This window comes from Ochotona princeps, chromosome 20 (assembly GCF_030435755.1).
Source record: "Ochotona princeps isolate mOchPri1 chromosome 20, mOchPri1.hap1, whole genome shotgun sequence".
Classification (NCBI taxonomy): domain Eukaryota; kingdom Metazoa; phylum Chordata; class Mammalia; order Lagomorpha; family Ochotonidae; genus Ochotona; species Ochotona princeps.
In genome coordinates this window covers 41,251,228-41,277,829 of record NC_080851.1, presented here as the reverse complement: position 1 = coordinate 41,277,829, position 26,602 = coordinate 41,251,228, and the positions used below count along the sequence as shown (strand labels likewise).

The 26,602-nt window shown below is 42.2% G+C and overlaps 1 protein-coding gene and 1 pseudogene across 1 annotated transcript in view; both read right to left on the bottom strand.

Annotated features, from left to right (window-relative positions):
- Positions 1 to 26,602, bottom strand: part of LOC101522773 (zinc finger protein 260-like) — a 793,789-nt gene that overhangs the window by 286,165 nt on the left and 481,022 nt on the right. The window lies entirely within an intron of this gene.
- On the bottom strand, positions 3,345 to 4,173 carry LOC131482745 (mitochondrial import receptor subunit TOM20 homolog; annotated as a pseudogene).

Below are 26,602 nucleotides of genomic sequence, written 5' to 3'. Positions count from 1 at the left end.
TATCTGGGAATAAATATAACCAAAAATGTAAGAGACCTATTTGAAGAAAACCACAAACTACTTAAAAAAGAAATTGAACAAGATCTAGAAAGATGGAGTAACATCCCATGCTCCTGGATAGGTAAAATCAATATCATTAAAATGTCTATACTGCCAAAAGCAATATATACATTCAACGCAATCCCAATCAAATTGCCCAAAACATTCTTCATGGAACTGGAAACAATGATCCAAAGGTTCATCTGGAAACACAAAAAACCACGGATAGCTAGAACCATCCTGAAGAACAGGAAGTTAGCAGGGGGAAATCACAGTTCCGGACCTCTGGACATACTATAGCGCAGTGGTTATCAAAACAGTGTGGTACTGGCACAAAGATAGAGAGGAAGATCAATGGAGTAGAATAGAAGCACCAGAAGGGAAGCCAAACAGGTACAGCCAAATAATCTTTGAAAAAAAAGACAACGACAATCCAGGCAAATGGGAAGGTCTGCTCAATAAATGCTGTTGGGACAACTGGTTGATAGCCTGCAGAAACAAAAAGATAGACCCACATCTTTCACCATACACTAAGATCAGATCTAAATGGATAACAGATCTAAACCTACATCCAGAAACCTTCAAACTTTTGGAAGAAAATGTTGGAAATACTCTACAACATCTAGGGGTAGGTCCCTACTTCCTAAAAAGGACTCCAAAACCAATAGAAATCAAGACCAAAATAAACAATTGGGACCTCATCAAACTAAGAAGCTTCTGTACAGCTAGAGAAACAATCAACAAAGTAAAAAGGCAACCCACAGAATGGGAGAAGATCTTCGCGCACTACGTAGGTGATAGAGGGCTAATCTCCAGAATATACAAAGAACTACAAAACAGCCAAAACACCAAAACAAACAAACCACTCAAGAAATGGGCACGGGAAATGGGCAGACACTTCACAAAGGAGCAAACCCAAATGGCAAATAAACATATGAAAAAATGCTCAAGTTCCCTGGCAATAAGGGAAATCCAAATTAAAACATCAATGAGGTACCACCTAACGCCAGTAAGACTGGCCCACATGAATTTAAGCACCAACAACACTTGTTGGCGAGGTTGTGGGAAAAAGGGAACCCTACTCCACTGCTGGTGGGGCTTCAGGTTGGTACAGCCTCTGTGGAAATCAGTATGGAGAACATTCAAACAACTCAAAATCAACATACCGTATGATCCAGCAACAGCACTCCTAGGAATATACCGAAAACACTTGTTGTATGAGAAACCAACATGCACTCCTATGTTCATAGCAGCACAATCAGTATTTGCAAAAACATGGAAGCAGCCAAAATGCCCATCAGCAGAGGATTGGATAAGAAAGCTATGGTTCATCTACTCCATGGAATACTACTCAGCTATTAAAAAAAAACAAAATGCAGTTCTTTGTGGCCAAATGGGCCAAACTGGAAACCATAATGCTAAGGGAAATGAGCCAATCCCAAAAGGTTAAATACCACATGTTTGCCTTAATTTAAGATGATATGATGTTATGTATAACATGTTATGTTATGAGTGTTATAGGGTATGTATAAACTAAAATTGAAATGTAGGTGAGGTGGTCACAGAAGGTGGCTGGGAACTCGCATTTACTTTCAACATATTGGTTACTCATTACTATGTCAATTAATTCCATAATGATGTAAATTTTTGCTGATGGTATGTTGGAGCTTTCAATTGACTGGGATGATACTCTGCTGGCTCTGTCTTCAGACCAGAGAGGGTATACCTAAGAAGCCGTTGAACTTGACTTGACAATAAGATGCTGGACTCTATGTTTGGTATACGCTTGCAATGGGGGAATCTCAACTGAACTTGAGCTGTGGTTATGCAACAAGGTGGAGGAATCCACCATGGTGGGAGGGTTTGGGGAGGGGTGGGGAGAACCCAAGTACCTATGTAACTGTGTCACATAATACAATGTAATTAATGAAGTAAAATAATAAATAATTAAAAGAAAAAAATAATAAATAAATTAAAAAAAATAAACACATTGTGACAATAAAAAAAGATATTGTATCTTAACTTATCTCTTATTTTGAGATAATTCAACAGTCAGACTTTATTTTACTGGAGCTGACTGGAAAGGTTAGCTATTAATTAGATAAAGAGCATTTAAAAGGAGATGTTACAAATGTATGTACATTGTAAAACATGGTTTATTTATCAGAGGATCAGACTTTAATCCTATATATCAATGATAAATATTGAGAAAATGCTGAAAATTTTGCCATGAGGACTGTGATCAACTGTATTATGCATAGATTTTTGTTTCTCAATCTTTCTCAAAATCAACATATCTTCATGCTTGTGGCCATTTTGCATGCTAATATAAAATCTAGGAGATGGAGAACAAGGGTTCCACTTTTTTTCACAAGAAAGGTTAACTTTTAGTTTAATTTACAGAACAGTGACAGATCCATATATTTTCAATGAAATGCAAGAAGATATTTACACCATTTTTAAAAACATCAATTCAGAAATTCTAAGTCAAGCAAGCATGCAAAATTCAGAACAATAAAAAAAAAAGTGCCAGGCAAGATTGCCCAAATAAACTTCTGAGGTAAAGGTGACTTAAAATTTCCTCCAGAAATTCAAGTGAATTGGAGTGGAAAGGGACACCTCAGAGACCAGGAGGCTCATTTCCTCAGTTCACAAATGAAGACAGTGAATAGACGGGAACTGGTGAAGATCACATAGCTAATCTAATCTAATCTAATCTAATCTAATCTGATCTAATTCCTAGTGCTTTTTGCAACTCCACAACTCCACAACTCCAAAATCTGTGGAAGTAAATATCCAGGACACAGGAATGCAGTCCACTGAGGTAAGCACAATGTCTCAGCATTGACACCGCAGGACAGGCTGTGTTTGCTAGTACAGCACAGCAGCACACTGTACAGGGTTAGATTAGACTGAACGAGCTCATAAAGAAACTTCGATGCTCAGTTTTCACAACACAGCCAAGTGTCCATTGAATTTTCTAATTTATCTCAAAATGTGCTAGTTTAAAACAAAGTAGCACTCCTCAGCTTTCTCTCACCATTTTTTGTATATAGTTTATTATGCTATGTTATATATGTAACTTGCATGTTTTAAACAAAATTCATATTTTGGTGACTCCTAGTGTATTTATCAAATGAAAAGCTCTCTGTCAAAATACACTTTTCACAGGGAAAATAAATAAAACAGACAAATGGATCTACACAAAGTAAACAAGAACTTTGGTAGATTTCAGTATAGTACAGTCCATTAACAAGTTTATTTGCCCTTATTCCCCCAGAGCCGCTCAACTTCCAAGTTCAAAATTTTAAAAATATTTTGAACTGCGATTTTATTATGTTGACATTTTTCATCATTCCACATCATCTTCAGCCAAGCTCTGAGCACTTACAATTCTCTGACTAATTGTTGGGAGCTTCTTCAGCAGCATCTGGAACACTGGTGATGGAAGAGGTTGCTGCAACACTTGTAGTAACTGCTGTGGCTGCTCAAGTACAGCAATTGCATTGGTCAAATGGTCTACACCCTTTTCACATTCACCTTGAGCTACTAATTCTCCACCAAGCTTTCTTTCTTTCTTTTTTTTTTAAGATTTATTATTATTGGAAAGGCGGATATACAGAAAAGAGGAGAGACAGAGAGGAAGATCTTCCATCCGATGTTTCACTCCCCAAGTGAGCCGCAACAGGCCGGTGCAAGCCAATCCGATGCTGGGAACCAGGAACCTCTTCCGGGTCTCCCACACGGGTGCAGGGCCCCAAAGCTTTGGGCCATCCTTGACTGCTTTCCCAGGCCACAAGCGGGAGCTGGATGGGAAGTGGAGCTGCCGGGATTAGAACCAGCACCCATATGGGATCCCGGTGCGTTCAAGGTGAGGACTTTAGCTGCTAGGCCACGCTGCTGGGCCCGCAAGCTTAATTTCTTCAAGAAAGAACTTCTGAACAGCTTCAGCATCTTTAAGGCCAGGTAACTTGGAAAGCCCAGCTCTCTCCTTGGCAAGCTTGTGTTTCTTCATTCTCACAGCCTGTTCTTGAAGTTGGGGTCACTCCTTCTCTTGCATTCAAAGTAAATGCAGTAGCCCATGAAGAGGGCCCTGCAGACTCCAGCGGCAATGACGCTGTTGCGGCCCACCATCGTCCCTCAGCCGCTGAGCACACTGGCAGCTATTGGCTGTGAATCCCCAATGCAGACGCGCCGCACAGCATCATCGCCCAGCCAGCCCCGGCACCCAGGTTCCATATTTACCATGGAATAATGTAACAAAGTAGCCATCAGGGAAATGTAAAGCAAAATCAAAATGAAATATCATCTCAACCCTGTTAGAATGGCTATTAATATTTGGCAGAAAGAGTAACAAATGCTGGTGATGTAAAAAATGGGAACTTCCATACAATGATGATGGGATTATATAACAACTCAGTCACTGTGGGAGATAGTATAAAATTTCTTAGATGATAAGGAGTAAGCTTGCCCTATGATGCAGCAGACCAACTACTAGTTGTTTGTTGTCAATGCTATGCACACATTGTATGAAAGGGACACCTGTAACCATCTTGTTTGTAGTAGGAATGTTCATAATACCCAAATGTGGAATGAATTGAGGTGTCCATCATTAGATGAGTGATTAATGAAAAGATTGTATGTACACTGAACTGTTACTCAGGTGTGAAAAACAAAATTATGCGGCTTGCATCAAAATGGATGTAACTACAGGTCAAGATGTTAAGTAAAATATCCTAAATACAGATATACAAATATGACAGTGTATTATGCAGAGTAGCTTAAAGAATCAGAAGGAACAAAAACAAAAATGGAAGAAACAATGATGTATATCAGTATTGGTACAAACGTGATCTTGTCTCTTTGATTTATATCTTTGTCAAGCAAATGGTGAAGCATCATATTCTATGATTTTAATGATCTGAGTTTGCAAATTGTGTTACTGAAACATATCTTTTCATTTCATGATATTTATAGCCTTTTCCTATTAAACTCCAGTCATTTTAATTTCCTTTTAATCACTTAATGAAAAATTAAGGTCTTGAGTGCAATGGAAATTTAAAACATGTTCTTTCAAATGCTTAAGAATGTAACAGTGGAAAAAAGGGAAGCTACAGAAGAAGTATCATTCTTTTGCTAAAATTGTGTGTATCAGCTACATTAATTGTTTTTATATAAAAATCTCTAAATAAGTAACCAGAAAAACAAAGACAAAACAGATAAGCGGCTAATGTTAAAGGGCTTCTAAAACATATTTTAAAACATAGGTTTGTTACAATATGGCGTTTACCTTATATGCATGGTTTCTGTTCAGTTGGAAGGCTGTGACTGGCTGATATCAGCTGCTTGTTATAAGAGTAGAGTTCTGTAAGAGGCTGCAGTTTGTTTCCCTACTAAGCTACAGCTCCCTATGTAGCAATTAAAATTTTAGTTTCATTTAAATGTTATTCCATAAATAGGAAAACAGAAAGTAGAAAGGATTTCACTATGTACACACTCAAACGTTTAAAAAGATGATGAGATACATATATATTTTTAAAAAACAATTATTTATACTTTTCTAATATAAGTTATAGGAAATATTTATTTACAAGTTTTTTTATTAATTGTTTTGCACCATGTGACAGTTTCATAGGCTCTGGGAATCCCCCCACCCCTCCCCACGCCCCTCCCCCCTGGTGGATTCCTCCACCTTGATGCAGTATTATAGTTCAAATTCAATCAAGATTCTTTCCTTGCAAACATATACCAAACATAGGGTACAGCTACTTATTGTCCAGATGGGTTCAACAGTTTCTTGGGGAGACCATTTCTGGTCCGAAGTTAGAGCTGGTAGAATATCATCTCAGTCAATTAAGAGTCCCAATATAACATCAACAGCAATTTGCAACATTGTGGAATTGACATGGTTTTGAGTAACCAGTATGTTAAAAAAAAAAAAAAAAAGCAAGTTCTTAACCACAACCTATGATTAGCTCATTGACATTTCAATTTTAGTTTATATACAGGAACGGCTGCTATATACCTTAAAATGGCTATAAGGTACCATTCAGCTGTCTCATATCTATTTCATTTTAGTACTTAGCCATTTGTTGTGTTGAAGTATTATTTTGCTGATCTTGGCAGAATTTAGGATAATCTAGACTGGCTTGTAACTCTAACAAGACATTTGTCGACATTTAAGGTGCAGAACATTTTTTTGGGAGGGGGTGCAGGAAAGTCCTCAACACCATGGCGAGGAGTAACTAATCTTTGTGTCCCACCCAGCGAGGCATGAGCCAATCCATGCCAGCTCTTTCCTGTCAGATTCCAAGCTCTACTTTTTGTTGTTTGTCTATTTATTTTGTTTTTTTCAGTTTGTATGATTGTTTGTTTGCTATGAGGGGTTTTCGAAGCAATGCCAATGGTCATTGCGAGGGAGAGTGGGGGTCCAGAGGTGGAGCCAGGCTCGGACCAGAGAAAGCTCTCCTCCCTGGTCCCAAACGACGTTTATTGTTCTTCTGTTTCTGCGGACCGCTTAGGGCTTCTGGTTGTCTTTCCGATGACGTTGGTTTCTGCACGGTAGTGTTTGGACTTCTTCCATCCGCTGCAGAAGCTCCGGTTGGGGGTGGGTGACCTCAGAGTACTCAGCCTCCGAGGGCATCCAATTCCCTGTGGCCTCCTTGGCAGTTGGGATATAGTCCTTGTTGCTCGTATTAATAGTTTGTGGTGAAGGTCTGGGAGTCTTCATGGTTGGGATCCAAGCTTCCTCCTTACCACCTGCTCCACCCTGGAGTGCCCCCCTGCTCCACGCACATGACCTCCTGTTAAGAGGTTGTCAGGATCGCACCCGATCCCCCCTCATGTATTGGTATAGTAGTTTTATTGTTGTTTAGTGCCGCTTTGAGTCTGTTGTCTATGAATTACCAGATTTGATCTTGATAGGCTATATTGTACTTTTTTCTCACTCTTTTTATGGTCCTGAAAGACTTCCCTGCACTCCCTCCCCATTGCGGATTAACATAGCGTATTGAGGGTATAGTAGGTTTTACAGTTTTTCAATGTAGATCTTATGTATTCTGACATTAATTGTTGGTTTATAGATTATATCGCATTATCTTATTGCATTGGATACAGGTTGTTAGAGATTGCACTAATATTACAATATACAGGTACTATCTTCCAAGTTGTCATCTTTTCATCTCAGATTAAGGCAAACATGTGGTATTTAACCTTTTGGGATTGGTTCATTTCTCTTAGCATGATGGATTCCAGTCGGGCCCATTTGACCACAAAGAACTGCATTTCTTTTTTTTTTTAATAGCTGAGTAGTATTCCATAGAGTAGATGAGCAATACTTTCTTATCCAGTCTTTTATTGATGGGCATTTTGGTTGCTTCCAGGTTTTTGCGATTGTAGATTGTGCTGCTATGAACATAGGTGTGCATGTTGGTTTCTTGTGTAGGAGATGTTTTGGATATATTCCTAGGAGTGCTATTGCTGGATCATATGGTATGTTGATTTTCAGTTTGAATATTCATCAAACTAATTCCCATACAGGCTGTACAAGTCTGTACAAGTCTGTAGTCCCACCAGCAGTGGGGAAGGGTTCCCTTTTCCCCACATCCTTGCCAGCAAGTGTTGGTGGTATTATGTATGTGTGCCATCCTTACTGGAGTTAGGTGGTACCTCATTGTTGTCTTCATTTGGATTTCCCTTATTGCCAGGGAACTTGAGCATTTTTTCATATGCTTGTTTGCCATTTGGGTTTGTTCTTTTGTGAAATGTCTGCCCATTTCCAGTGCCCATTTCTTGAGCAGTTTGTTTGTTCTGGTGTTTTGGTTTCTCTGGAGATCTTTGTATATTCTGGAGATCAGCCCTCTATCTCCTATGTAGTGTGCAAAGATCTTCTCCCATTCTGTAGGTTGTTTTTTTTACTTTGTTAATTGTTTCCCTTGCTGTACAGAAGCTTCTTAGTTTGATGAGATCCCAATTGTTTATTTTGGTCTCGATTTCTAGTGCCTTTGGAGTCCTGTTTAGGAAGTCAGGGCTTACTCCTAAGTGTTGCAGTGTATTTCCAACATTTTCTTCCAAAAGTTTGAAGGTTTCTGGATGTAGGTTTAGCTCTGTTATCCATTTAGATCTGATCTTAGTGTATGGTGAGAGATGTGGGTCTATCTTTTTGTTTCTGCAGGCTATCAACCAGTTGTCCCAACAGCATTTATTGAACAGACCTTCCCATTTGCTTGGATTGTCGTTTGTCTTTTTGTCAAAGATTAATTGACTGTATCTGTGTAGGTTTCTATCTGTTGTTTCTATTCTGTTCCACTGATCTTCCTCTCTATCTTTGTGCCAGTACCAGGCTATTTTGATAACCACTGCCCTATAGTATGTCCATAGATCTGATACTGTGATTCCCCCTGCTAACTTCCTGTTCTTCAGGATGGTTCTAGCTATCCGTGGTTTTTTGTGTTTCCAGATGAATCTGTGTATCATTTTTTCCAGTTCCAAGAAGAATGCTGTGGGTAATTTGATTGGGATTGCACTGAATGTATATATTGCTTTTGGTAGTATAGACATTTTGATGATATTAATTTTGCCTATCCAGGAGCATGGGATGTTGTTCCATCTCTTGAGGTCTTGTTCTATTTGTTCTATTTGCTTTTTGAGTGTTTTGTAATTTTCTTCATTTAGGTCTTCTACGCTTTTGGTTAAATTTATTCCCAGATATTTCATACTTTTCTCTGTTATTTTGAATGGTAGCTTGTTGGTTAGATCTTCTTCCATCTTGTGGCCGTTTGCATACACTATGGCTGTTGATTTTTGTTCATTTATCTTGTATCCTGCCACTCTACCAAATTCTCGTATGAGTTCTAGGAGTCTTTGTATTGAGTTTTTTGGTTCTTCTATGTAAACAATCATGTCGTCTGCGAAAAGTGAAAGCTTGACTTCTTCATTTCCAATTTGGATTCCTTTGATTTCTTTGCCTTGTCTTATGGCTTCTGCAAATACCTCTAGGACTATATTGAATAGCAGTGGTGATAGTGGGCAGCCTTGTCTTGTTCCAGATCTCAGTGGGAAGGGACCCAGTTTTTCTCCATTTAGTATGATGCTGGCATTGGGTTTTTCATATATTGCTTTGATTATATTGTGGATTGTTCCTTCTATCCCCACCCGGTTAAGTTTTAAAATATTTCCAATATTTCATTATTTCATGTTTGAATAGGTAAATAGAATTTTATTATTGCTTCAAATGATTTTTGCATATCTCTAGATGTGTGAGGGAAATATTCATAAATTCTTCAAATATTTCCTTATTATCCTGTGTAGTATTAAACTTCTGTCTTCCTTATCTGCCATGTTAGTTGTTTCATGTGTTTATGTGTGTCTACAGGTTACAGCTTGAACTCATTTTATACTTATTACAGAAAGCAAACTGATACAGAATAATAAGGGAATTATAGCTTCAGATTTGCAAAAATAATACAGACAATATATTTTATTTTGCTTTTTACTCTATGTTGGTTTATGGACTGTAAATTAAGCTGCATTTATAGAACATGCAAATCAGACACACAGAAGAATTACAACAATCAGCTTACTATTATAGTTCCTGAGTTAGTATTCTGGCTCAGTGATAATTCGGTTATTTATTTTAATTTAGTTGAAGACCTGAGTGGCAGTATCAGGGACAAGCTGAGTGATGTCTTCAGCTGAAGGTGGATTCTGTTTTGTTTCTTTTTTTTTTTTAACATATATTTTTATTGCATTTCCTTTTTTAAAAAACTAATTACATTGCATTATGTGATACATTTTTTTATGCTCTGGGATTCCCCCCGGCCCTCCCCCCACGGTGGATTGCTCCACCTTGTTGCATTTCCATAGTTCAAATTCAGTTGACATTCTTTCATTGGAGGTATTTACCAAGCATAAAGTCCAGCATCTTATTGTCCTGGTAAGTTCAATGGTTTCTTGGTGAGACAATCTCTGGTCTGAAGGTAGAGCCGGCAGAGTATCATTCCAATCAATTAAAAGTCCCAACATAATATTTCCAACCATTTACAACATTATGGCATTAATTAACATGGTATTGATTAACAAATATGTTAATAGGAAAATGCAGGTTCTCAACCACAACCTGTGACTTCTTCATAGACATTTCAATTTTGGTTTACATTCAACTGTATTCTATACACCTTAAAATGGCTTAGATTGCTATTCAGCTGTCTCATGCCTATTTTAATTTTAGTCTTTAGCAGTTTATAGCATTGAAGCATGATTTCGTTGAACCTGGCTGTTTTTCAGGTGGTCTAACTCTATAATTCTAACAGGATATATGTCAACAGTTTAGGTGAGCATGTTTAGGAGGGGTGTGCAGAGAAATCTTCCATACCCCAGTTAGGAGTAACTAATCTTTTTGTCCCACCCAGTGAGATATTAGTGCATCCCCGCTGAGCATTTCCAGTCTGGTTCTAAGTTTTCCTTGTTGTTCTCTGTCTATCTATACTAGTTTCGTTTGTTTATTTGTTTGTTTGTTTCAAGGCGTTTCTGCAGTGCTCCTGATGATTATTACGAGAGGGGGTGGGGACCCAAAGTTGGAAGCAGGCAAGGACCAGAGAAAGCTCCTCTCCCTAGTCCTGAAGGAAGTTTACTGTTCTTCTGTTTCTGCGGACCGCTCAGGGATCCTGGTTGTTGTTCCGATGACCTTGGAACCTGCAAGGCAGGATTTGGGCTTCTTCCATCCCATGTGGTAGATCCAAATGGGGGTGGTTTACCTCAGAGTTCTTGGTCTCCGAAGGCACTCCATTTCCCCTTGGTCTCCTTGGCAGTAGGGATGTAGTCCTCGGTGCTCCTTGGTGAGGATCTAGGAGTCGCTCCACTTGTTGACAAGCATGTTGTTTCATATGAGTAGGGAGAGGTTGGACCAGATGGGGTCAGGGCAAATTGTAGCACACATGTGTGGGAGGCAGTATGGAATGTGGGCCATGCCAGTGTAGGTTATCATACCTCCTGGTTTGCGTGAAAAGTAAGGATGGAGGCAAACTGGGCAGGACTGGACTGCAGAACCCATCAGTGAGCACTGGGGCTAGGGGCAAGCCAGGCTCAAAACTGGTTTACATGCTTAATCTCCTGGTCACCTTGCCTCATCACTTTGCTTACAGCCAGCTCTGCCCTCTTCTGCTTTTGCACTTAGGACAATTAATAAGCCCTTGTATTGTTAATTGCTTGGTTAACTATATAAAATAAAATTAAAAACTAATGAGTCTCAGCTCTCACTATAACACTATTCCTGATGATGACAGTGAATCAAAGCTTTCACTCTAGTTACTAGAAAATGGAGGAATATAAAATCCAGTCACAGAATGTGTAAGTTTGCTACCCTGCTCTTTAAGCTTCTGTACAAAATTCTTTGTCAGTTTCCTGATTTTTGGGTCAGATCACTAGGCTAGCATGCCCTGCTAGCTAACCTCAGTTCCAGGAATAAATATTGCATGATTTATTCACTCATTGTTCCTATGCCTACCTCCTGTGGCTGTTGAAGGCCACTCATTGTTCCTTTGCCAGCCTTCAGTTGCTATAGCCTACCCATTGTTCACCCATTGTTCACCCATTATTCCCATGGCAGCCTCCTGTGGCTGTCCAACTCACCTGGTTCTCATGGCTGTATAACTCGCAATTTTTTTTTTGTTATTTCATTATTTTCACCATTGATAATTTTTGCATATTTGATTAAGTTGCTTAGGGTCAAATACTACATGAAGTTGGGCAAGATCACAGCTTCCACTTTTCTTTCTTTCCTTCCTGTTTCTGGGGAGTAGAGGAGGAAAGAAAGGAGAGAAGCCACACGAAGCCTCCCAAATGCGTCTGTATTCCTGGATGAGGGATGACCACCCAACACCACCCCAGTGTTCCCAATGTGAGGCACACTCTGGGGGTCCTGCTCATGTGGTTTAGATAGTTCAACAGTTCTGAAATACTGTCAATCTCACCACTCCATGAATGATAAAATTTCTCTAGAATCCACTGGTTGACATAGCCTGCCATAACAGCTGTGTTTGCCCAGGAGACTCACTGCCAACACTTGTCTGAGTTAGTTGATCAACTTGTTCTGTCTTCCATCCTCTGTTATGGTACCTAGTGTCCTCTGCACACTCCAATGTACTGCCATATCCTCCATGTGCACCTGGATACGCTGCCTACTGCTCCATCTAAGCTACTGGTTAGGCCCAGTTCTGACATATGCACTCCACGGTCAGCCCATTCTCTCCATGGTTGAGGTACTGAGTCCAGCAACTCAGTTGAGGGGATCCCATGTCTGATTCTTGGTTGTGCATGCTAATACAGAATTCTGCAGTTTGTCGCACAAATCACTTTGTGCACATGCTGTTGGATTGTTTGTTGGGTCAGTTCTGCCTCTAGATCTATCTTCTACACAAAACAAGCCCGAGTATCCAGCCCACATATGAACTGGCAGGTGCCACTCTTTGTCTAGCCATGCCTGCCCCAGTCCTGGTTATCATTCTCACCAGTCAGAATGGTGACCCAAGAGGAAGCTGCCCAATGTTTCTCTACCAGGCCCATTCCCACTGCTGGATCTTGCACTCTCCAGGTGGTTCTGAAATTCAGCTTGACAGAGTTTGCCCTCTGATCTCATGTGCCAACTGATGCAATGGCAAAGCACAACCAACACACCCTCAGTCTGACATATACATGCACCACCAGGAACATTCAATCCAGTCTGAATTTCCCCTGATCCAGCCCACATGCAGGTCAACAATTGCTGTAACTCTGCTTTAGCCTGGTGTAACCCTATCCTAACTCATGCTCTCCAGTTGGGAGTGGTGGTTCAGCAGGGGAACCCTTTACATTCCCCATATGGGCTTCACTCACCCCACCTCCATGGGTTTTGCATGTGCCGGTTGGATGCTGTGGCCCAATGTGGCATGGTCCATCTCCCCTCATTATTTGCCAATGTGTGCTATAGCCTGGCAGAGTATGACCAACTCCCAATTCCAGCTCATGCTGGTGGGAGCTACAGCCTAGCCAAACTCAGCCAACCCACAGTCCTGGCCTTCATGAGAACTGTCTTGTCTTGTGACCTAACCCGGCCAGACCCAAACTCCATTCTGGTACTTGGATTCACCAGCAGATGATAAGAACTGGCCTAGATTGATTCACATCCAAACTTTGCAAATTGTATGACAGTGGTACTATTCCCTGGCCTGGTCTGAGATGCTCACTTTCATGGTTCTTGTGCTCACACGCAGGGAATGTGTCCCAACAGAGGAGTTTCCCAATCTCCTCCATCAGAACCTCCCCCAATGCCAGATCTCTTACTCACCAGTGGGTCCATGGGCCATCCCTACTTAGCCCACCTTCTGTCCTAGTAGGAACAATGCCCTTTCCTGACTGACCTTCACCAATTCCAGTATTTACTGTTGGATGTTTCAGCTTGGCCAAGCCTGGCACACATCCTGACACACTCACACATGTCTCAATGGGGCAGAGACCAAGCCTAGCCCACCCTGCACCTACATTGTTTCTCTCAAGAACCTTGGATGCTGGAGTCTAGCCCAGTCTTGCATGCCCCAGACCCAGTCCACACCCATGCCAAAGGAGCCTGCATCCATATCGAGACTAGACCACAATCCCCACTCCTGCCATTCTGCTCACCAGTGGGAACCACAACACAGCCAGTGCATCCCCTTAGCTCCCCAAGCACAACCAAACCAGTGATCCTGAATGTTTCAGTGTTTGTTCTGACCCAGCTTAGTGTAGCCCCTCCTCTGTACTGCAACCTGACCTTGATCCATCTGCTTATATCCCTGACTCATAGAAACCAGTTGGTATGGCATCCTAGCCTGGCATGAATTGCACTCCATCCTGTTTTTTGCACTTGGCAGAGGGCTATGATTTGCTTGGCCCTGTCCCATCTGTCCCCTTCCAAATCCAACTCACACACTTGCAGAGGAATGGAGCTACCTTTCGTAGCATGACCAACACCTATGCCTGGACCACGTGCTAGTTAGCAAGATATATGACCCACTAGGATAGTTTCCCTGCTTCCCTGACTTGGGTCACTCCCAGATCCATGTCTCACACATGCCAGCATGTGCTTGGCTTTTACCTGCCATCATCTGCCCCATCCATCCTGGCCTTTATATGAGTTTTGTGGCCCATCCCATCCCAAACCCTGTGTCAGGGTTCTCATGCAGGTGCTGTAGCCTGGACCTGCCCCATTTGTTCCCAGTCTCATTACTGGTGAACATTGGTGAGTTCCATGGTCATGCCTAGCTCAGCCCTTCACCATCCCAAACTCTCAAGCTAACCAACAGGACTTATAGTTACATAGGGTTGGGCCCACTTGTCCCCCACAGAATCCACCCCCAGACTTGGTTCTCTTGTGTGCTGCTTGGTGTCATAATCCAGTCTGATGTGACCCATTCCCTGATCTGACATTCATTGTCAGATACTCAGATATAAGCCTTCCAGACAGGCCCCGAACCATAGCTTGCATGTGTGCTGCCATATGGTGCTCAGCCATGTTCTATGCTAACAAGCTCAACACAGAACTTCCATGTGGGCTGGTGTATCAGTCTTACCCATAAAGTGATTTAGGTCTTCAAAGAGTCCATGGGGAATTGGAGTGCCCTCATAGAAAAAAAAAAAAAAAACTCTGAGATTATCCATTCCCCATTGGATCTCCCACATGGGATTGAAGAAGCCTAGATCCTTCCTCACAGGATCTAATGTCATTGGAACAACAACCAGGAGCCCTGAGTGGTGCTCAGAAACAGAACAGCAAACTTTCTTCAGGACTTGGGAGAGGAGCTTCTCTGGTCATTACTTAGTTCCAATTTTGGAACCCCAAAACAAGCCTCAGCAAATTAAAAAAAAAAAAAATGAAATACCATGCATCTTCTCAGACCATTATGGAATGAGGGTAGAGACCAACAAACCAAAAAACTTAGGAAGACTTGCAAACACATGAAGACTGAATAATATGTTGCTAAATGAGCAACGGATTAGAGAGGAAATCAAAGGAGAAATTTAAAAAAAATTCTTGAAACAAATGAAGGTACCAACACAACATATCAAAACTTATGGGACACAATCAAGGCAGTGTTAAGGGGAAAGTTCATCTCAATCAGTGCTTATGCTAAAGGAGCTAGAAAAGTATCAAGTAAATCAGCCAACATTACAGCTGAAGGAACTTAAAAAATAACAGCAAAACAAACCCAAGATTTGCAGGAAAAAGAAATAATCAAAACAGGGGAGGAAATATCCCTGGATACACCAGCCACCCGTGTGCACATGGTGAGCTGTCCCTGGGCCCACATGGGCTCTGGGGGCTGCTCCCTTCAGGCTCCCATTGGTTTATGCGAGGGCCTAGTATGTGCTGGGCTGAACCAGGCTGGACTGCAACACCCATTGGTTCCAGTGGAAGTGGAGACTGAAAACAGAACCAACCCAGCAATTGCAACCACCAGCTGATTGGGGCGAGGGACAGTGCTGGACCCTGCGCTTCCTAGTACATACAAGAATCTGGTCTGGGAACATCTCAAAGTTTATTTGGAGATCTCCCAATTGAAATGCGGGGCTCAGAACCCTAACCAAGAAAAGCCAGAAGACAGAATAAGTCAATCAACTACCTCAGCTATATGTTGGCAGTGAAATACTGGGCAAATGGAGCTTCTATGATGGACTATGTCAATCAGTGGATTCTTCAACAACCTCATTGTGCTTGGAGTGGTGATATTGGCATCAATTCATAACTGGTGAACTAACGAAGTCACTTGAGCAAGAATCTCAGAGCATGCCCCACATCTGGAACTTGGGGTGGGTGGGAAACTGGGTGGGGCTTCTCCCCCAATATCCCTCTTTACTTTAGACACATGAAGGAAAAATATGGAAATAATAGTCTTACCCAATTTCTTATACCCCTTGAACCTTTTTACCCTAATTAACTATGTAAATATTGTCACAAATATAATAAAAAATAAAGAAAAAAACAAAATAAGGGAGGAAATAAAACAGATAGAGATCAAAAGAAGTATATATTAGTGAATCAAAGAGCTGATTCTTCAAGAAAATTAACAAAATCAACTCCTCACCTGTCAAAAAAGGGAATGAGATGATATTCATCAGTAACATCTGAGACAAGAAAGAAAATATATAAAAACAGGTACCTCATACATACAGAGAATTATTATTACAAGCAAGAATATGTGAATAAATCAGAAGACCTAAAAATGATGAACAGATTTTTGGACATGTACAATCCACAAGAATTGAATCAAGAAGCAATTAGCAATCTAAATATACCTATAACATGGACTGAGGTTGAATCAATAGTAAAGCCCTCCCAACCAAGAAAAGTCCTGGACCAGAAGGCTTCACTGCTCAATTCTAGCAAACATTTCAGGAACTTACCCCAATCCTCCACAAGATTTTTCAAACAATAAAAAATGGAATTTCTCCCAAACTCTTTTCATGAAGCCATTAATACCAAAGAAAGACAGAGTTAGAACAGAAGGAGAACTACAAAATGATATCCTTGATAAAAATGGATATGAAGATCCTCAACAAAAATACTAACCAACAGTATTCCGCTGGCATATCAGACAGATCATTCACTTGGACCAGGTGGAATTCATCCTAAGCATTCAGGAATGATCCAACAGCCACAAATCAATAAATGTGATGCACCACATCAGCAAATTGAAAAATAAAAGCATGTGATCATCTCAATAGATGCAGAGAAAGCATCTGATAAAATCCTGCACCACTTCATGCTGAAAGCCCTAAGCAAGATAGGCACAGAAGGAACATTCTATAACACAATCAAAGTGATTTATAAAAAATCCTATGCCAGCATCATACCAAATCAAGACAGACTGGAAGACACTCAACTAAAATCTGGAACTAGACAGGGATGTCCACTGTCACCACTACTCTTTAATATAGTATTGGAAGTACTTGCCAGAGCTATTAAGCAAGAAAAAAGAACCGAGGAACTGAAATTATCTTTATTTGCAGATAACATGATTCTCTACATAGGGGAACCAAACACTCAGTCAAGATACTGCTGGAACTCATAAAAGACTTTGCAGGGTAGCAGGATAGAAAATTAATGAACACAAATTGATGGCCCTAGTGTGCACAAATAATTTCATGGATGAGAAAGAATTTGAAAGTACAGTTCCCTTTAAAACATCAAAGATGAATCTAAATACTGAGGAATTAAGCAAACCAAATATGTGGAACACCTCTATGATGAAACATTCAACATTTAAAACATTAAAAAAGGAGATAAAAGAAGATACTGAAAAATGGAGAAACATACTCTGTTCCTTCATTGAAACAGTCAACAGCATCAAAATGACCATATTACCAAAAGCAATAAACACATTCAACACAATCCCAATCAAAATTCCAACAACATTCTTTTCAGAAATAGAAAAGAAAATACAAACTTTCATCCAGAAATGCAGGAGACCATGAATAGCCAAATCTGTTCTGAAGAATAAAAATCAAGCTGGAGGAGTCACAATTCCAGAACTCAAGATATACTATAGAGCAGTGGTCATCAAAGCAGTCTGGTTCTGGTACAGAAATAAAGATCAATGGAACAGAATAGAAACACTAGAAGGAAGCCCACACATATATAGACAACTAATCTTTGACAAGAAAACTGAAACACTCTAGGGAAAAAGACTGGTCTATTGAAAAAAATGTTTTCCCTAGTCTGGGCTAAGCTGCAATGTTTATCAGCTCATACAAGGCCAAGATGGAAGGGCTTATTATGCTGGTCACTGGCCAAACACCCACTGGCATGTATGAGATCTGGGTCTGAGTGGGTCAAGTGGAGGGAACTCCATACTGGGTTGCAACTCTCACTGATGATCAGGTGATCCAGGCCTGAGAGTCAGGCAAGCTGGCCAAAGCAGCTCCAACACCTGGCTAATGTGTGGGTTGGTTATGAAAGGGGGCAGACCAGGCAGGTCTGAGCAAACCTTAGCTCACCAGTAAAAACAGAATTCAGGCTGAAGGATAGCCCATGCTGAGCTAGGCTCATATACCTATTGATCTTCATGAGCCAGGGATGCTAGGCCACAGCATCTAATGCAAAGAACAAGACAGGTGAGGGGCTATGCCAAGCTGAGTCAGAGCAACCATTGGCATGTGCACAATCTATGGCTGGGAATAGGCCTGGTTGGGGAGCTAAGAAGACACCTTCACTGTGTTGGGGTTTTTACTGGTGAGTGTTTGGGCCTGATTGGGGGCTGCATTCTGGTCTGGATATGGCTGCAGTCTCCCTTCACACAATTGTGGACTGGAGCTGGGTGCATCAAGCTGGGATACACTCCAGCACCATCTGGTGTTCTGAAGGATGAGGATAGGTGTAAGATGAACTATCCTAGGTCTCTGCCCCTACTGAACCATGGGTGACCTCTGTCTGGGTATGGTTGAGACTTGTCTGGGCTGAAACTTGCAAGAGTAAGAATTGGAATGGTTTGAAAGTCAGTTAGGAAAGGCCACTGTTCCTGCCAGGACAGGAAGTGGATTAACTAGGACTGACCCATGAACCATCAGTATGTGTGAGATCTGTCTTTGGGAGAGGTTCTGATGGAGGAGCTTGAGAAACTCCTCTGTCAGGACACATCCATGCAGGTGAGCACAAGAACTATGATATGGTGCAGCCAGACCAAGCCAGGGAAAGGTACTCAACAGCATACATTTGACATAGGTCAGGGGTAGAAGAGGCTGAACTAGTTCACATCACCTGCTGGTTGTTTCTACCCACTGGGCCGGTAACGTGGACACGGCAAAGGATCTGGGGTTGAGGCACCGACAGGGAGACCAGGAATGTTGGAAATGTCTCCCTCCAGCCTCTCTCAAGGCCTGCTTCTATTGCCTCCACTCTTGACCTTTCACCTAGTTCTTGTTTACGCTTTGCCCCACACCCTCATTAGCAGAATATTGGATACAGCTGAGTTCAATTAGACCAGGTGCTTTCAGCCCCAAGCCCATTCCCTGTAGTGCTCAGCTTAACCAGTGCTAACCAACTCCTTAGCCCACAACAGGTCCCCCTTTTCTTTGTTTTAAAGCAGACTTGAATGCGCCTGTCTTAGGTAGTGGACTGGCAGGTTATCAGCCTTACCCGTCATCGGGAATCTCCATAGCATGACGAAGCCCCTGTCTTAGGTTGGTCAGTGCCCGGTCCATCTTACCCTTCACTGGCTGCCATTCAATGTGTTGCCTGCTACAGATGCACAAACCATACTTGGGGAGGCTGGTAACCCTGTTCCATGGCTAGGAGTATTTTTAGCTCAGTAGCAATGGGCAGACAGCAGTTCCCGGGCTTGGGGAAACAGAGCACTACATAGGTGAAACATACATAAAGCATATGATGGGGAACAAGAGAACCTGACCATAGGAGTATCTTTAGTTTGGTAGCAACTAGCAGACAGCAGTTCCAGGGCTTGGGAAACATTTTGCACTTGCATAGATGATACACACAAAAAAGGCATACGATGGGGTACAAGATGCCTAGACCAAATCTCACGGCATCTGCTGTTCCTTTGCCAACAAACCAACCCGCAGCTACAAAGCAGGCATGCCCACCCGCTCATGTTCATCAGTAAAGTCCTGTTGTTCCATAACTCTGGCAGTCTGTTCCGCGACCTTGTTCACTGTCACCACGGTAGCTGGTGGCTGCGGCTGCTGATGTACTGGCTACAATGGTCACCGTTATGCCAAAGTCTCTTTTTCCTTTATCATGCCAACAAAGGCCTCTCCATCAGTCCCAACAGTCACAGGCAGGATTCAGGGCAGCTGCAGGATAACAGCAGAATCGCAATTGCCATTCCAGCATGCTGTCAGGGTGTACTGGAACTCGGTGTCATTCACTTCAGAGGCGTTTTTTGCTTGTCCCGTCGATCTTCCGATTGAAATGCCATCATCTTGGCCAGTACCCGAGCTTTCACAAGACTCAGCAGCAGGAGCTTGCTGGACAAGCCTCTCAGGAATCCACCTGGGACCATTTTCATCCTTTCCATCCTTTTCCCCTTCATTCTTCTCAGAAGAGGACTGCGAATCTTCTTTGCGCACTTTCTCCCGACTTTGTCTGGTTTGGGGTTCCTTCTCCTTTTTTACCCTGGTTTGCAGCTCTCTCCTCCTTCTAATGGACCATTTTTTATGGCGGGGTTGCCCCACTGCTTGAGGGGATGGCAAAGCACCTTTTGCCAAACACGAGAGAAGGAAGGTGACTACAATGAGAGCAAACCATGAGAATACGTCGCAGACAGTTTCAAAGAAACTCTGTGAGGCCTTAAGCTTAGTGTCGGTGCCTTGTGACTGGAGCAGATCTCTGATTCCTTTAATTACCTACACTATAGTGAGTTCTTGCCCCATGATAAATTTGACTTATGCCCCTGCAAAATTTTTTAAACCTACCTCTAGATTTCCGGGGTCCATCAGATTGTACCTCATGCCCCTAAACGGGGAGAAGGTCTGGGGATGAGATTAATTATGCTCCTCCAGAGTTAAATCCTAAACTTGCCTCTGGATTTCTGGGGTCCCTCAGATTGTCCCTCGTGTCCCAGAACAGGGAGAAGGTCTAGGGATAAAATTAATTATGCCCCTCTAGAGTTAAACCTGCCTCTGGATTTCCAGGGTCCCTCAGATTGTCCCTCATGCCCTAGCACAGGGAGAGGGTCTGGGGATGAAATCAGTTATGCCCCTGCAAAATTCCTAAATTCTAAACTTACCTACATAGGTCCAGGGGTCCCTCAGATGTCCTTCGTGCTGTGGCCCACATTAGGTGCCATTTGTTTAGGCCTACTGGGCTGGTAACGTTTAGGAATTTAGGAATTTTGCAGGGGCATAACTGATTTCAGCCCCAAGCCCATTCCCTGTAATGCTCAGCTTAACCAGTGCTAACCAACTCCTTAGCCCACAACAGCTGGTGAATCTGAGCACCAGAACAAAGTGTGGGTCTGACCAGTTATGGTCACAACACGTACCAGTATACATTTCAGCTGGGATAGGGTGCCTGTTGACTGGGCTAGTCTGTAACCCCCATCAGGATCAGCTGGAATTGGGGGTGGGCTGGGCTGGGCCAGGCTGCTGCAACCACTGGAAAATTCTGATGCAAGGCAGGCAATGCAAGACTGGACTGCAGCACACAACGAGCACACATGTGAACCAGAGGGGAGGTGGCAAAGTTGGTAGGGGTGAATGTGGATGCTCCCCTGCTAGAACAACACTCCCACCGGAGAGTAGATTTGGAATGGAAGCAGACCAGACCGGGCAGGGACACAACACCTGTAGGCTTCATAAAAGCCAGATTAGGGAAAAGCTAGGCTTGACTGACTGTTCCTACTGCTGCAAGCATAAATCATAGTGGGTGAGGGTTGGTTGGGCTTTGCTGCAGCATCAGCAGGCGGGTGCTGACAATGGGTGCTAATTCAGTCAAGTTAAATTGCAGAACCACCTGGAGAGTGCAAGATTCAGGAGTGGGAGTGAGACCATTAGAAAAGCAATGAGCACTTCCCTCTTGGGTTATCACTCCCACTGGAGAGCATGAAAACCAGGACTGGGGCAGACATGGCTAGACAGAGCAGCATCCACTAGCATCGGTGTGGGCTGGATAGTGGGGCTGGTTGTTTTGAACTATGCTTCAATGCTGATTGGTATGTATGAGAGCTGAATGGGATGTGACACAGACTGGACCAGGCTGTTGAACTGGCAAGCATGGGAACCAGGTAGGGGGCGGGCCTGGTGGGGGCTATTGCAGGGGCTCAGACCAGGCTGCAGCTCCCACAAGTTTGTGTGAGGGTTGAGTGTAAGGTGGGAAGCATTGGCCTGGACTGCAATGCCCCTCAGTTCACGTGGAACACAGGGCTGGAAACAGAACTGCCTCAGCAATTGCAACCAGCATATGTATAAGCTGATTGTGGTGACAGAGTGTGACAAACCCTGTACAGGCAAGCACACACAAGAATCAGGTCTGGGATCACCTCCGACAAAGTTTCTTTGGGGATCCCTTCAACTGAATGCTGATCTCAGAACCCCAACCATGAAGAGAAGTGCAGGTTCCATGGTCTGACCATGGAGTTCAAGAGTCAAAGTTGAGCCTCTTCTCTGATGCTTAAAGCAGGGAACAACATATCCAAATGCATATGGGGTATATGGCAGTCCATCAGAATCTGCATAGGACATCTGGGACAATAACAACTAACCCAGCCATGTCTTTGCAGTGAAAATCCGGATAAATGGAGACTCAAATTTGAACTATGTTCAACAGTGAATTCTCGAGAAATTTCATTGTGCTTGGAATGGTGATGAGATTGGCATCGATTCCCAACTTATCACGTGGGGAGTGAATCATCGCATGGAGGATCTTTCTGTCTCTCTTCTTCTCTGTGTATCTGACTTTGCAATAAAAATAAAATTGAAAAAGAATTCTGCATTTTCATTTTTGATGAAGTGTACATAGTTGATCATGGTGGGAGGATTCAAGGGTTAGGGAAGAGTGGGTATGATTATTGTTTCCAAATTTTCAATTTTTTCTTCCTGGAAAAATCCTTTTTAAATTTTACTTATACTAAACCTGTATTTATTATAATTTATAAATTATATAACACATGCACACATTTGTTATTGAAATACAAATAAATGAGATTATTACATTTGTATTTTTTGAAAATCAATGATGGGCCTGGCATGATAATGTAGTGGTGTGTCCTCATCTTGCACACACTGGGATCTCATGTGGTCACTTTTTAATTATTATTATTATTATTATTTTTACAATTTTGTATAGGCTAGGATTCCCCCCCAAGCTCCCACCTCCCGTCAGATTCTTCCTATATTGTTACAACAGTATAGTCCTTCATAAAAAAATCATAATTCCATCAGTCTCTTATTTAAGTGTACCGCAACATTGTTGGTACAGGCAATGTCGGAAAATCCAGCATCCCATTGTCTACACATGTCCAACTGTTTCATTGGGAATCCATCTTTCGTCTGGCTGCAGGCATGCATGTTCCATTAAAATCCTTTTTAAATTAATTGGGGTTTTTTATGATTCTTACATAGTTGATCAAGGGCTACAGGAAACTGGGTCAGATATCTATTTCACAATCTACTTTTTTCCCTGTAATTAAGGAGAAGGAGGGAAGCTACATCCAGCCTCCCAAACGCCTCTGCTCCCTGGGATGGAAGACAGCCACCCAACAGTAACCCAGGGTCCACAATGTGGGGCATGCTCATCAGATTTCAATAATTAAACAGTCCAGATTATTTCCACTCCAAGCATGATGAAATCTCTACAGAATCCACTGGTAGATATAGTCTACCTTAAAATCTCCATTGGCCCAGTTATTCACTGCTAACACTTGGTTGGGATAGTTGATCGGTTTATTCTGCCCTCTTTAATCTGTTCTGGTACTAGGTGTCCCCTGCAGCTTCCAACACACTGTCATTTCTTCCATGTGCTACTAGATACATTGTACACTGCTCTAAGGCACTGAGGAGGCCCAGCTCAAAAATGCACTCCATGGTCAGATCATGTAACCTGGAGTTCTCTCCATGGTTGAGATTTTGAGTTCAGTGATTCAGTTGGGGGGGGTGGGGAATCCCATAAAAATTTCATCTGAGGTGACTCCAGACCTGATTCTTGTGTGTGCTTGCCAAATCTTGCAAAATTTGTCTCCCCAGTCAGCTTCTGAATATGCTGGTGGTTGCAACTGTTGAATCAGTTCTGTCTCCAGTCCTGTCTTTTACACATAATCTTGGGTGTTGCTGTCCAGCCCAATCCTGCCCACCAGACACTTGGTCTTCACACACACCAGTGAGAGTTGCAGCCAAGTAAGAGCAACCCACAATTACACACACCAGTCCCTCCCCTTGCCCTGGTTCCCATGCGTGGCAGTATGGACAACAAAATGGTCTAGTCTGTCAACATCCCATTCTGCTCTCACACATTCCAATGGGCATTCTAGCCTAGTTCAAACAAACCAGCTTCACCCATTATCTAGCCCACACACCTTCAAACAGGTGCCACTCTGTCTAGTCATACCTGCCCAAAGCATGATTCTCATGCTTATTATTCGGAGAGGCATCAGGAGAGAGGAGACCTATTGTTTCCCTACTAAGCCCACATCAACTCTTGGATCTTGAACTCTCCAGGTGCTTCTACAGTTTAATTTGACAGAATTTGCCTCCCATGCCTTCATCTGCCAGCTGAAGCTACGGCAAAGCCCAACCAAACCACACCCACTGTGACTTATCCATGAATCATTAGGGACAGTCAACCAAGACTGGCTTTCTTCTGATTCAGCCTATATGAGATTAACAGGTGTTGTAGTCCTAACCAACATGGACAGTGCCCAGCCCAATTCATGCTCTCCAGTGTGAGTGGTGGTCCAGGAGGTAAGCCCTCCAAAGAAACCCAACTGGCTTCACCCCTCCCCCAAATGGCTCACTTGTGTGCAGGTTGGGTGTTGTGGGCCTGTCTTTCATGGCCTGCATGACCTCGGCATTTGTCAGTGGGTGTCATAACCTGGCTGTGCCTAGCCAACCTACAATTTCAGCTCGCATTAGAGGGGGCAACATTCTAGCCCTGCCTAGATGGCCCAAAGACCTAGCCCTTATTTGACCTGATTTGTCTTGGGACCCAGCACACTCTGCTGTGGTACACAGATTCCCCAGTGGGTGAAGTGAACAGGCCCAGGCTTATTCATCACGGACCTGTGCCAAATGTATGTTGCTGGGTACCATTATGTGGCCTGGTCTGGGCTGCTCCCTATCGTGGTTCTCATGCTATACAAAATTGTGCCACATAATTCCAAAGCTCAAAATAAATAAATAAATAAATAAATAAATAAATAAATATTTATTTACTTATTTATTATATTTATTATATATAATTCATAAGCTATAATTTGTGCTTATCTTTGCTGGTTAGATGTCTTCAGCAGACAAAAAATAAATGGGTTTGGTTATTTTAGTCCAGTCTACTTATCTATGATGTTTGGTTGATGAGTTCAATCCTTCTACATTCAGGGTTAATATGAATAGGTGGCAATTTTTTTTTTTAAGATTTATTTATTTGGGCCCGGCGGCGGTGTGGCCTAGCGGCTAAAGTCCTCATCTTGAATGCACCGGGATCCCATATGGGTGCTGGTTCTAGTCCCGGCAGCTCCACTTCCCATCCAGCTCCCTGTTTGTGGCCTGGAAAAGCAGTCGAGGATGGTCCAAAGCTTTGGCACCCTGCACCCACGTGGGAGACCCAGAAAAAGTTCCTGGTTCCCGGCATCAGATTGGCGTGCATCGGCCCATTGCGGCTCTCTTGGGGAATGAAACATCGGATGGAAGATCTTCCTCTCTGTCTCTCCTCCTCTCTGTATATCCGGCTCTCCAATAATAACAATAAAATCTTAAAAAAAAAAAAGCTTTATTTATTTTATTGCAAAGTCAGATATACAGAGAACTGGGCCTCCTCATTTGTTGAATGAACATGCTCAGATGCACATAGGGGATATGGCAGTCTGTTGGAGCCTGCAGATGAAGGAGGGCAGAAAAGATTGGACAACTACCCCAGACAAGCGTTGACACTAAAGATCTGGCTGAATGGAAACTAGTTGGAATGTCAACCAATGGACCGTGGAAGGATTTCTTATGGAAACCACTTGAACAGAACCCTCAGAGCATGCTCCACATCAGGGACCCTGGAAATAAGATGGCCATTCCACAACTCAAGGTTCTATTGTGGGGATTCTGGGAGTGGCTTTTCTCCTGCTCTCCACAATCCCTAAGACACAAAAAGAAGAAAACTTGGAAACAATGGTCTCATCCACCTTCCCCTAACCCTCGATCCTTCCTAGCCTAATCAGTATCCACATGTGCATGCATGCTCCCTTCTCAACTGTGTAAACATCATCAAAATAAAATTTAAAGAAAGAACCATAAGAAATTAAAAACTGCAATTCAATACACACATTCTGCAGCATATTTTTATGGCAACCAAAGCACACTCTTATTTCTAACTATACTTCCTATTGCCAATGAGAAAGAACCAACCATGATCAGAGAAATATAGATATCAAAAGTTTTCACTTTACATGGTCAACACCTGAACAATAACAACTAAAATGTCAAGTACCATCCTAAGCACTGATCTCCAACTCTCCGAAAAATAAGAAGCCAAGTCTAGGAGTAGAAACAGGAAATTCAAAATACAGATTAATGAAGAAATGAATAAAAACTGTATTCAGCAATACTGAAGATAAAGGAAACATTTATTGTTCTTAAAAGGAAAACAAAATCAATAAACCTTTTACTAGATTAATCAAAAAGTAAGCTCCAGTCTATAACATCAAAAAGAAGAGGGACATATTACAGTTGGTATCACAGTAGAGGAGTGGATCAGGGCTGTCTGGACAAAGTGGGTTCTGTCACTACTTGTGAAATGAAAGAGCTGCTGCATTTTTTTTTTAGAAACATTACTTTTATTGGAAACCATGATATACAAAAAAAAAAAAAAAAGCAGGTGAGAACGAGAGGATGATCTTCC